General features: G+C 38.9%; 1 protein-coding gene across 1 annotated transcript in view; it reads left to right on the forward strand.

Moving 5' to 3' along the window:
* The window catches only part of OXCT1 (3-oxoacid CoA-transferase 1), a 151,507-nt gene that overhangs the window by 60,861 nt on the left and 76,656 nt on the right, over positions 1-13,990 (forward strand). The gene's annotated exons all lie outside the window — the stretch shown is intronic.

Below are 13,990 nucleotides of genomic sequence, written 5' to 3' on the forward strand. Positions count from 1 at the left end.
GCCTTTTCCTTCTCTCTAGAGGGGAAGTCAGGAGCAGAATGGGATTGAACTGGTGTGCTCTTCTCTGTCGTCTTTCTCTAGCAGTGGTGATTATCATTTCTGAATTCTCCTTAATCAACAACAAGGTCACCCTACATTTTCATCTTTAGCATTTCGTCATCTTTCGTATTTGGGACGTGGCTCATCTCATTGCAGTTTTGCACTTTTTGACATACCTCTTAAGGTGTCATGTGACTTACACTTGTATTGGTCTTGCAATGTCTCTTTTCAGTATAAGCCCTTTTAAAATATGAGGAAACACTTAGCTATCCAATCATACTCAAGTTTCTTTATAATTAATTCTTTTCATCATCAAGACACTCCATTTTCATATTATCACAAAGAGGGTTTTGAGAGCCTCATAAGCCCATTTATCATTTAGAGTTTCTCATCACTTGATCTTGCTTACTTTCTCTCTCAACTTCTTGAAATCTCCTTTTCTTCAAAGACCAAGATACATCTATGTATGTCCTGGATGTAGTTCCTGGTCTGTTATAAATTCCAATTTTGCATTGTCACTTTCTCTCAGTGTTTCCATCATTTCTGCTTTACCAAGAAGTTTATTCTTACTCATTAGAAGTCCAGAATCATAATTTCTCTAACTGTTTCATTCTGAAAGCTAGAACTTTTCAGAGGGCAATACAGAATTTATCAGCAGAATGTGATGAACAGATGTTCAAATAATTGGTGTCTCTTGTATCACTATCTTATTTCTGAGCCACTTTTGTCATTTCTATTAAAAAGATGTCAATATCTTTAGTGAGCACTCTGCCAATATGGTCATTAGTGTAATATTCTTTCTCCTTTTAAACTCACTTTAAATATACTTTACATTTTATGGGTAGGTTTGTAGCTTTCCAAGCATGTGTGTATTTTCTTGAGAAAGCATGTTTTCACATGTCAGTTTGTTTTCACTGGATGTAGAATGTCTGTTGACATGAGATCCAATCAAGCAGATTTAAATAATGACTATGCAATCATATATATCACTGTGTTTAAGGTTGCAAATTCATTAATAGCCACTTATCTTTTCAGCCTTTGTGCATTTTTATACAGACATTCAAGACCATATGTATTTGTTCCAGGTCCTTTTAGCTTTCATGCTGTTTTCTCTTATATACCTGTATCTGTCCTTTTGTCTTAGCATGAAGCTTAAGAAGACATGTACCTGCTTTCTCCTTCGGCTTTTTTTTTTTTTTTTTTTTTAATTATTATTTTTTATTGAAGGGTAGTTGACACACAGTATTACATTACATGAGTTTCAAGTGTACAACACAGTGGTAGAACATTTATATACATAATTCTAGGTTCCAGCTATCACCCTACCAGGCTGTTACAATATCTTGACTATATTCCTTATGCTATACCTTACATCCCAGTTACTAATTTATTTTACCATTGGAAGTCTGTCCTTTTTTTTTTTTTTTTTTTTTTGTGAGGGCATCTCTCATATTTATTGATCAAATGGTTGTTAACGACAATAAAATTCTGTATAGGGGAGTCAATGCTCAATGCACAATCATTGTTCCACCCCAAGCCTAATTTTTGTCAGTCTCCAATCTTCTGAGGCATAACAAACAAGTTTTTACATGTAGAACAAATTCTTACATAATGAATAAGTTACATAGTGAACAGTACAAGGGCAGTCATCACAGAAACTTTCGGTTTTGCTCATGCATTATGAACTATAAACAGTCAGTTCAAATATGAATACTGATTTGGTTTTTATACTTGATTTATATGTGGATACCACATTTCTCTCTTTATTATTATTATTTTTAATAAAATGCTGAAGTGGTAGGTAGATACAAGATAAAGGTAGAAAACATAGTTTAGTGTTGTAAGAGAGCACATGTAGATGATCAGGTGTGTGCCTGTAGACTATGTGTTAATCCAAGCTAGACCAGGGCAATAAAACATCCACGTATGCAGAAGATTTCTCTCAGAACGGGGGGGTGAGGTTCTAAGCCTCACCTCTGTTGATCCCCAATTTCTCACCTGATGGCCCCCCTGCGACTGTGCCTGTCTTAGGTTGTTCCTCCCTTGAGGAATCTTACCCGTCTCTGGCTAACCAGTCATCTTCCGGGGCCATACAGGGAAATGTGAAGTTGGTAAGTGAGAGAGAAGCCTTATTGTTTGAAAAAGTTAGCTTTTTACTTCTTTGCATATTTATGCCCTGTGGCTTCTATGCCCAGCATTTGTCTTGAGGTATCTTTACCACTTGGAAGAATTATGATACTCGGTAAATTTGATATGAGGCACGAATTCTATTTAAGGGTTGTAATTAGGAAGGAAGAAGAAAAGCTATAGAAGTAACAGGCGGAAGAAAACATGGGAAGATTGATTATTTCTTTGACATATCTTCTTTTTATTTTTATTTTTATTTTTATTTTTATTTTTTTAATAATTATTTTTTATTGAAGGGTAGTTGACACACAGTATTACATTACATGAGTTTCAAGTGTACAACACAGTGGTAGAACATTTATATACATAATTCTAGGTTCCAGCTATCACCCTACCAAGCTGTTACAATATCTTGACTATATTCCTTATGCTATACATTACATCCTGGTTACTAATTTATTTTACCATTGGAAGTCTGTCCTTTTTTTTTTTTTTTTTTTGTGAGGGCATCTCTCATATTTATTGATCAAATGGTTGTTAACGACAATAAAATTCTGTATAGGGGAGTCAATGCTCAATGCACAATCATTATTCCACCCCAAGCCTAATTTTTGTCAGTCTCCAATCTTCTGAGGCATAACAAACAAGTTTTTACATGTAGAACAAATTCTTACATAATGAATAAGTTACATAGTGAACAGTACAAGGGCAGTCATCACAGAAACTTTCGGTTTTGCTCATGCATTATGAACTATAAACAGTCAGTTCAAATATGAATACTCATTTGGTTTTTATACTTGATTTATATGTGGATACCACATTTCTCTCTTTATTATTATTATTTTTAATAAAATGCTGAAGTGGTAGGTAGATACAAGATAAAGGTAGAAAACATAGTTTAGTGTTGTAAGAGAGCACATGTAGATGATCAGGTGTGTGCCTGTAGACTATGTGTTAATCCAAGCTAGACCAGGGCAATAAAACATCCACGTATGCAGAAGATTTCTCTCAGAACGGGGGGGTGAGGTTCTAAGCCTCACCTCTGTTGATCCCCAATTTCTCACCTGATGGCCCCCCTGCGACTGTGCCTGTCTTAGGTTGTTCCTCCCTTGAGGAATCTTACCCGTCTCTGGCTAACCAGTCATCTTCCGGGGCCATACAGGGAAATGTGAAGTTGGTAAGTGAGAGAGAAGCCTTATTATTTGAAAAAGTTAGCTTTTTACTTCTTTGCATATTTATGCCCTGTGGCTTCTATGCCCAGCATTTGTCTTGAGGTATCTTTACCACTTGGAAGACTTATGATACTCGGTAAATTTGATATGAGGCACGAATTCTATTTAAGGGTTGTAATTAGGAAGGAAGAAGAAAAGCTATAGAAGTAGCAGGCGGAAGAAAACATGGGAAGATTGATTATTTCTTTGATATATCTTCTTGTAGAGTAACTTCAGCATGTATAGGTTTTAAGCTACTACTTAAATTGCACACACACATTAACATAATAGGAGTATAGTTACATAACCAAAGCATATCTGTAATTACCAGCCATCTGCAGTGAAACCAAGAAAACCAGTTAGGCACCTTAGGCATTTGTGAAAACTTATCTATGATATGGTGGATATTGTCCAAATGAACTTGAGCAGTCTGAGAGAAATCAGACAAATTAAAACAACCCATTCCTGGGGACTGTTCACATGCCATATGTTCTTTTAACAATAAATAGTTTGTAGTTGTAAGACTTTGGAGCGCTACAATTTGCATTTCTCCAAATTCTTGGTTGAGTTCCAACAGTATAGATCCAGTCCAATTTTGTTGTTTTACTGTATGCACAGGCCAGCTTAGATATCTCCTTCCTCATTCCCATGGCAAGTCCAGGAACTGGTGGGATGAGTGCATCTACAGCTGTAGCAGTGCGTGGATCTTTGTTGGGGTTTTTTGATGATCATCTTCTGGCATGAGTCTTCCAGAGAGTGCAGATGTTGGAAGTTCTTTTTCATATCGTATCTTAGTTCATTTTCGGGGTAGCCCAATTAGGCTTTGATCCTCTGTATAAACACAAACAGACCCTTTGCCTACACTTTTATATGCCCTTTATACCCTTGTGTAGAACTCGTTAGAGGTTACCACACAGGAACTGCCCTTTTTTTTTTGCTATCACTAATCTACACTTACATGACGAATATTATGTTTACTAGGCTCTCCCCTATACCAGGTCTCCCCTATAAACCCCTTTACAGTCACTGTCCATCAGCATAGCAAAATGTTGTAGAATCACTACTTGCCTTCTCTGTGTTGTACAGCCCTCCCTTTTCTCCTACCCCCCCATGCATGTTAATCTTAATACCCCCCTACTTCTCCCCCCCTTATCCCTCCCTACCCACCCATCCTCCCCAGTCCCTTTCCCTTTGGTACCTGTTAGTCCATTCTTGAGTTCTGTGATTCTGCTGCTGTTTTGTTCCTTCAGTTTTTCCTTTGTTCTTATATTCCACAGATAAGTTAAATCATTTGGTATTTCTCTTTCTCCGCTTGGCTTGTTTCACTGAGCATAATACCCTCCAGCTCCATCCATGTTGCTGCAAATGATTGGATTTGCCCTTTTCTTATAGCTGAGTAGTATTCCATTGTGTATATGTACCACATCTTCTTTATCCATTCATCTATTGATGGACATTTAGGTTGCTTCCAATTCTTGGCTATTGTAAATAGTGCTGCCATAAACATAGGGGTGCATCTGTCTTTCTCAAACTTGATTGCTGCATTCTTAGGGTAAATTCCTAGGAGTGCAATTCCTGGGTCAAATGGTAAGTCTGTTTTGAGCATTTTGATGTACCTCCATACTGCTTTCCACAATGGTTGAACTAACTTACATTCCCACCAGCAGTGTAGGAGGGTTCCCCTTTCTCCACAGCCTCGCCAACATTTGTTGTTGTTTGTCTTTTGGATGGCAGCCATCCTTACTGGTGTGAGGTGATACCTCATTGTAGTTTTAATTTGCATTTCTCTGATAATTAGCGATGTGGAGCATCTTTTCATGTGTCTGTTGGCCATCTGTATTTCCTTTTTGGAGAACTGTCTGTTCAGTTCCTCTGCCCATTTTTTAATTGGGTTATTTGTTTTTTGTTTGTTGAGGCGTGAGAGCTCCTTATATATTCTGGACGTCAAGCCTTTATCGGATGTGTCATTTTCAAATATATTCTCCCATACTGTAGGGATCCTTCTTGTTCTATTGATGGTGTCTTTTGCTGTACAGAAGCTTTTCAGCTTAATATAGTCCCACTTACTCATTTTTGCTGTTGTTTTCCTTGCCCGGGGAGATATGTTCAAGAAGAGGTCACTCATGTTTATGTCTAAGAGGTTTTCGCCTATGTTTTCTTCCAAGAGTTTAATGGTTTCATGGCTTACATTCAGGTCTTTGATCCATTTTGAGTTTACTTTTGTATATGGGGTTAGACAATGGTCCAGTTTCATTCTCCTACATGTAGCTGTCCAGTTTTGCCAGCACCACCTGTTGAAGAGACTGTCATTTCGCCATTGTATGTCCATGGCTCCTTTATCAAATATTAATTGACCATATATGTCTGGGTTAATGTCTGGATTCTCTAGTCTGTTCCATTGGTCTGTGGCTCTGCTCTTGTGCCAGTACCAAATTGTCTTGATTACTATGGCTTTATAGTAGAGCTTGAAGTTGGGGAGTGAGATCCCCCCTACTTTATTCTTCTTTCTCAGGATTGCTTTGGCTATTCGGGGTCTTTGGTGTTTCCATATGAATTTTTGAATTATTTGTTCCAGTTCATTGAAGAATGTTGCTGGTAGTTTCATAGGGATTGCATCAAATCTGTATATTGCTTTGGGCAGGATGGCCATTTTAACGATATTAATTCTTCCTAGCCACGAGCATGGGATGAGTTTCCATCTGTTAGTGTCCCCTTTAATTTCTCTTAAGAGTGACTTGTAGTTTTCAGAGTATAAGTCTTTCACTTCTTTGGTTAGGTTTATTCCTAGGTATTTTATTTTTTTTGATGCAATTGTGAATGGAGTTGTTTTCCTGATTTCTCTCTCTGTTGGTTCATTGTTAGTATATAGGAAAGCCACAGATTTCTGTGTGTTGATTTTGTATCCTGCAACTTTGCTGTATTCCGATATCAGTTCTAGTAGTTTTGGGGTGGAGTCTTTAGGGTTTTTTATGTACAGTATCATGTCATCTGCAAATAGTGACAGTTTAACTTCTTCTTTACCAATCTGGATTCCTTGTATTTCTTTATTTTGTCTGATTGCCGTGGCTAGGACCTCCAGTACTATGTTAAATAACAGTGGAGAGAGTGGGCATCCCTGTCTAGTTCCCGATCTCAGAGGAAATGCTTTCAGCTTCTCGCTGTTCAATATAATGTTGGCTGTGGGTTTATCATAGATGGCCTTTATTATGTTGAGGTACTTGCCCTCTATTCCCATTTTGCTGAGAGTTTTTAACATGAATGGATGTTGAACTTTGTCAAATGCTTTTTCAGCATCTATGGAGATGATCATGTGGTTTTTGTCTTTCTTTTTGTTGATGTGGTGGATGATGTTGATGGACTTTCGAATGTTGTACCATCCTTGCATCCCTGGAATGAATCCCACTTGGTCATGGTGTATGATCCTTTTGATGTATTTTTGAATTCGGTTTGCTAATATTTTGTTGAGTATTTTTGCATCTACGTTCATCAGGGATATTGGTCTGTAGTTTTCTTTTTTGGTGGGGTCTTTGCCTGGTTTTGGTATTAGGGTGATGTTAGCTTCATAGAATGAGTTTGGGAGTATCCCCTCCTCCTCTATTTTTTGGAAAACTTTAAGGAGAATGGGTATTATGTCTTCCCTGTATGTCTGATAAAATTCCGAGGTAAATCCATCTGGCCCTGGGGTTTTGTTCTTTGGTAGTTTTTTGATTACCTCTTCAATTTCGTTGCTGGTAATTGGTCTGTTTAGATTTTCTGTTTCTTCCTGGGTCAATCTTGGAAGGTTATATTTTTCTCGGAAGTTGTCCATTTCTCCTAGGTTTCCCAGCTTGTTAGCATATAGGTTTTCATAGTATTCTCCAATAATTCTTTGCATTTCCGTGGGGTCCGTCGTGATTTTTCCTTTCTCGTTTCTGATACTGTTGATTTGTGTTGACTCTCTTTTCTTCTTAATAAGTCTGGCTAGAGGCTTATCTATTTTGTTTATTTTCTCGAAGAACCAGCTCTTGGTTTCATTGATTTTTGCTATTGTTTTATTCTTCTCAATTTTATTTATTTCTTCTCTGATCTTTATTATGTCCCTCCTTCTGCTGACCTTAGGCCTCATCTGTTCTTCTTTTTCCAATTTCGATAATTGTGACATTAGACCATTCATTTGGGATTGCTCTTCCTTTTTTAAATATGCTTGGATTGCTATATACTTTCCTCTTAAGACTGCTTTTGCTGTGTCCCACAGAAGTTGGGGCTTAGTGTTGTTGTTGTCATTTGTTTCCATATATTGCTGGATCTCCATTTTGATTTGGTCATTGATCCATTGATTATTTAGGAGCGTGTTGTTAAGCCTCCATGTGTTTGTGAGCCTCTTTGCTTTCTTTGTACAGTTAATTTCTAGTTTTATGCCTTTGTGGTCTGAAAAGTTTGTTTGGTAGGATTTCAATCTTTTGGAATTTTCTGAGGCTCTTTTTGTGGCCTAGTATGTGGTCTATTCTGGAGAATGTTCCATGTGCACTTGAGAAGAATGTATATCCCGCTGCTTTTGGATGTAGAGTTCTATAGATGTCTATTAGGTCCATCTGCTCTACTGTGTTGTTCAGTGCTTCCGTGTCCTTACTTATTTTCTGCCCAGTGGATCTATCCTTTGGGGTGAGTGGTGTGTTGAAGTCTCCTAGAATGAATGCATTGCAGTCTATATCCCCCTTTAGTTCTGTTAGTATTTGTTTCACGTATGCTGGTGCTCCTGTGTTGGGTGCATATATATTTAGAATGGTTATATCTTCTTGTTTGACTGAGCCCTTTATCATTATGTAGTGTCCTTCTTTATCTCTTGTTACTTTCTTTGTTTTGAAGTCTATTTTGTCTGATATTAGTACTGCAACCCCTGCTTTCTTCTCACTGTTGTTTGCTTGAAATATGTTTTTCCATCCCTTGACTTTTAGTCTGTACATGTCTTTGGGTTTGAGGTGAGTTTCTTGTAAGCAGCATATAGATGGGTCTTGCTTTTTTATCCATTCTGTTACTCTGTGTCTTTTGATTGGTGCATTCAACCCATTAACATTTAGGGTGACTATTGAAAGATATGTACTTATTGCCATTGCAGGCTTTAAATTCGTGGTTACCAAAGGTTCAAGGTTAGCCTCTTTAGTATCTTACTGCCTAACTTAGCTCGCTTATTGAGCTGTTATATACACTGTCTGGAGATTCTTTTCTTCTCTCCCTTCTTGTTCCTCCTCCTCGATTCTTCATATGTTGGGTGTTTTGTGCTGTGCTCTTTCTAGGAGTGCTCCCATCTAGAGCAGTCCCTGTAAGATGTCCTGTAGAGGTGGTTTGTGGAAAGCAAATTCCCTCAGCTTTTGTTTGTCTGGGAATTGTTTAATCCCACCGTCATATTTGAATGATAGTCGTGCTGGATACAGTATCCTTGGTTCAAGGCCCTTCTGTTTCATTGTATTAAATATATCATGCCATTCTCTTCTGGCCTATAGGGTTTCCGTTGAGAAATCTGACGTTAGCCTAATGGGCTTCCCCTTATAGGTGACCCTCCTCTCTCTAGCTGCCTTTAACACTCTTTCCTTGTCCTTGATCTTTGCCATTTTAATTATTATGTGTCTTGGTGTTGCCCTTCTTGGATCCTTTCTGTTGGGGGTTCTGTGTATTTCCGTGGTCTGTTTGATTACTTCCTCCCCCAGCGTGGGGAAGTTTTCAGCAATTATTTCTTCTAAGATACTTTCCATCTCTTTGCCTCTCTCTTCTTCTTCTGGGACCCCTATAATACGGATATTGCTCCTTTTAGATTGGTCACACAGTTCTCTTAATATTGTTTCATTCCTGGGGATCCTTTTGTCTCTATGTCAGCTTCCATGCGTTCCTGTTCTCTGATTTCAATTCCATCACTGGCCTCTTGCATTCTATCCATTCTGCTTATAAACCCTTCCAGAGTTTGTTTCATTTCTGCGATCTCCTTTCTGGCATCTGTGATCTCTTTCCGGACTTCATCCCATTTTTCTTGCGTGTTTCTCTGCATCTCTGTCAGCATGTTTATGATTCTTATTTTGAATTCTTTGTCAGGAAGACTGGTTAGGTCTGTCTCCTTCTCTGGTGTTGTCTCTGTGATCTTTGTCTGCCTGTAGCTTTGCCTTTTCATGGTGATAGGAATAGTCTGCAGAACTGGGACGAGTGACGGCTGGAAGGACTTCCTTTCTTGTTGGTTTGTGGCCCTCCTCTCCTGGGAGAACAGCGGCCTCTAGTGGCTTGTGCTGCGCAGCTGCGCGCAGACAGGGTTTCTGCTTCCTGCCCGGCTGCTATGGAGTTAATCTCCGCTGTTGCTGTGGGCGTGGCCTGGCTCGGGCAGCTACTCCAAAATGGTGGAGTCGCGTTGGAGCAGGAGGTGCTGGGAGGCTATTTATCTCCGTAAGGGGCCTCCCTGCTCCCTGCAGCCCAGGGGTTAGGGTGCCCAGAGATCCCGGATTCCCTACCTCTGGATTAAGTGGCCCGCCCTGCCCCTTTAAGACTTCCAAAAAGCACCCGCCAAAACAAAACAACGACCACAAAAAAAAACAAGAAAAAAAAATTTTTTAATTAAAAAAAAAAAAGGTGGTCGTTCGTTTTTCTTTATTCTCCGGTGCCAGCCTCAGGCCTCTGCTCACCGGTCTTTCTGCCCTGTTTCCCTAATATTGGTGTCCCTGTCCCTTTAAGACTTCCAAAAAGCGCTCGCCAAAACAAAGCAGCAAAAAAGCAAAAAAAAAAAAAAATGGTCGCGCGCTTTTCTTATGTCCTCTGTCGCCCAGCCTCCAGTGCCTGCTCACTGTTCTTGCTGCCCTGTTTTCCCAGTATCGAGGGCCCTGCACTCTGGCCCGGATGGCTGGGGCTGGGTGTTCGGCAGCCCTGGGCTCCGTCTCCCTCCCGCTCTGCCTGCTCTTCTCCCGCCGGGAGCTGGGGGGAGGGGCGCTCGGCTCCCGCGGGGCCGGGGCTTGTATCTTACCCCCTTCGCGAGGCGCTGGGTTCTCTCAGGTGTGGATGTGGTCTGGATATTGTCCTGTGTCCTCTGGTCTTTATTCTAGGAAGGGTTGTCTTTGTTATATTTTCATAGATATATGTTGTTTTGGGAGGAGATTTCCGCTGCTCTACTCACGCCGCCATCTTCTGCCCCCTCCTCCTTCGGCTTTTTTAAATTGTTTTTTTGCTCCTTGGAGTTTTGAGAAGGATGCCCTTTATGCCGACCTTCTTTTGTCTGCACATTTCCTCTTCATCTTATCCATTCTTTGGGTTAAATTAACATGAAGAGCAACCCTGCATCTCAACTTGTAACTTTTTCTGTTATTGTTCATTGCTTCCCTCTTTCATGTTTCTGGTCTTCCACAGCTTTTTTGGTGTTACTTGTTTTCTATGATTCTAGACATTATCGTGGGTTGTTGTCTGCTTTCTTATTTCTTGGTAAGAGAAGAACATTCATCCTAAATTGTTTTGCAAGTTAAAATGACTCAGGAAAAAACCCTGCAGTGTGATTCCTCCCATTGCTTCCCAAGCAGCCCTCACGTCATAGCGCACAGCAAGGTTTGCAGGTGTGCATCTTTTGTCAGCAGCAATCTCCAGCATCGGCCCCATTTTTGTGGCTATAATGGACTGAGATTGTCACTAAAATAAAATAAAAAGTCAGAAAGTTATTGCCTGGCAGCTCCTCTGTTCCCTTACTTGAGATATAAATAATGTTTGCCAAGTAAGAACAAAAACATTGTCACCTAAGGATGTATTCTTACCCTTCTCCTAGCTTTCAAATAAAACTTTTCAGATTTATAAAATAGGAATGGTGTAGTGCAGAGAGAGCATCCTTTTAAAATAAAGTTCAAATCAATAATAATTAACATTTGCTAGCCTCTATTTTCCTGCTAATGACAGAAGATACGTTCTAATTAGAGAAGCCTCAAGTGTCTGGATTTCTAGATGGAGCAGATGGTGCTACATAAGAACTGTGCATGGTGCCAGGAGAATCTGGGGTGTTCTTAGCTACCTTTCCTCCATCATGATCTTGTCGCCATCTTGATCTAAGGACACTTAAATATGCTTATTGCTTTGCACTTAGGCTTTTTCTTTGTTTTTTATTCTCTTTCTTAATCAACTTCTGATTTCAGAAGGTGCATTTCTGGCATTGTTAGTAAGGGCTCTTGTGAGCTTTTACTTTGACTTACTCTTTAATCTGTTCTTTAAAAAAAATTTTTTTTATTAAGGTATTATTGATATACACTCTTATGAAGGTTTCATGTGTGGTTACTACATTCACCCATATTATTGAGTCCCCCCCGTACCCCATTGCAGTCACTGTCCATCAGTGTAGTAAGATGCATAGATTCAATATTTGCCTTCTCTATGCTACACTGTCTTCCCCTTGACCCCCACACCATGTGTACTAAACATAACACCCCTCAATCCCCTTCTCCCCCCACCCCCACTCCTCCCCTTTGGTAACCACTAGTCCCTTCTTGGAGTCTGTGAGTCTGCTGCTGTTTTGTTCCTTCAGTTTTGCTTCGTTGTTATACTCCACAAATGAGGGAAATCTTTGGCACTTGTCTTTCTCCACCTGGCTTATTTCACTGAGCATAGTATCCTCTAGCTCCATCCATGTTGTTGCAAATTTTAACGTGCTCATTTTACTAGTCTTTTTCTTTTCAGATTTCCTTTGACTTTAATGTTATCACTTGATCTCACTAGTCTTTTCCCCACACACAGGTTCCTTCTTACTGTTCTTTCTCACGATCACACAAAACTAGCACAGAGGCCTTCAGTCCCTTTCATAGCTGTCATCCAGATAGTTCTGCCTCTTCAGTTTTTTTTTTTTAACTCTTTTCACAGATTGTCTAAAACATGTATATTCTTCTTTTGGTTTGAACTTCAAATATTTTCTTCCTTTACTGTGAACTCTGCTAACCAACTCTGAGGAAGCTTTGATGTTTGTATAGGAATTTTTAATAATGTTGAGTGTTGATACTGTGTGACAAATGCTGTACTTGCATTTTATACAGTATGAAAATAATTCATATTAGAATGACAAAACATGGAACTGATTATGTTTAACCAGGTTCTTGCTTTTAATCAAAAGTTTCACCAAAACACTTTCTTTCATTCTATTTGTTGTGAAAGTCATGATGTAATTGCCCTTGACGAAGAAATTTTGTCTTAATTCGGTGGAAATAGTGATTGGTTACCATTCACATTTCTGGTTTCAGTGAGAAGTATTACTTTTTATTTTCTTCTCCTTTATATTTCATGCCCCTGTTGAAGGGTAAAGGCAGGGACATCAATTGGGAAGCTGTTGCAATAATTTAAGCAAGAGATAAGTACTTTAGAGACAGCATTAGGCATGCAGAATAATCCTCATTATCTTAAAAAAAATAGGCAAAAGGTTTTCTTAATTTATTTCATAGTCTAAGTGCTTTAGAGTTTAGAAACCAGTTTTTCTTGGAGTCCCTATTTTCTTTTTAACATGTCCTTTTTGTACATGTCTAACTAATAAAGGATTTATCACATCCTCCACTTACGTATTTCCTACTTTGGGAAAAGGCTTAATTTGGTGTCTATTGCATCTTTACAAAAATTATAGGTTTTCACTCCTTGATTATAAAAGTAAAATGAAACAAAAATAACTAATACTATCACCCAGAGATAAAATTTTTCAGTATGTTTTCTTTCAGTTTTTATAGGTATAGAAATGATTTGGTCAAAGAGCATATCTGTAAATATTGATTTATTTATACAAAATCTTGTATTTTTATAAAACATTGAATTATGAGATGTCATTACATATTGTGAGAGCCTAATGTTGATTTATCATGTGGATGCACCCTGTATATTTTAACATTATCCCATTGTTGAATGTTTCGGTTGTTTCCAACTCATTATTATTTTAGCAAGTGCTATGCCCAATATTTCCATGAACAATAAGGCTTCATATATATATCCTCAGGATAATGGGTGAATGTGTAAACAAAATTTTAAAGTGAAGAACCTCTTTGCAGGCTTGAATAAGTGTAAAAATGTGAATGAGCCTTGATGGCTGACAGACCAGTTGAAGAGGTAGCAGTAGTGTTTAGCTGCCCTGCACTTCCCACACCCATTTCCTCTTTACCTGTTCCCCACCTTGGGTAGGAAGTACCAGAGCATAGAAGAAGGGGAACATGCAGAGTACAGTAAAGGGGAGTCCTCTTGCCTCTCCCTTACTCATTCTGGGATGAAGGTAGGTATGCTTCTACCCACTTTGTCAGCTTGGAGCCCACATGTTTACTGACTTCCTTAGAGTTTTTATTTGATTTTGGTCCAGATCCTTCTGTTCATAGAAGAAGATAGCTTTATCTACCATGTCTGTTCTTTTGCAGCTATTTCGGAGCAGTGCACAACAACTAAAATGACTCTTATAATCCCTGGTATTCTTTCGGTGTGGAATGTGGACATATGTGGTAGAATAAAGAGGGCGACTTAACCTCAAAAACTTCTGGAGAGTTTACTTATTAGGTAAACTCTTAGCAGGTTTAGGACACAAGTTCAGTATAGCTCTGCTTGTACAAGTCAGTTCATTTAAGCAAATGGTTCTTTGCTTTGAGAATAGTATGTATTAAGCTGAGGCTCAT

This window comes from Manis pentadactyla, chromosome 2 (assembly GCF_030020395.1).
Source record: "Manis pentadactyla isolate mManPen7 chromosome 2, mManPen7.hap1, whole genome shotgun sequence".
Classification (NCBI taxonomy): Eukaryota; Metazoa; Chordata; class Mammalia; order Pholidota; family Manidae; genus Manis; species Manis pentadactyla.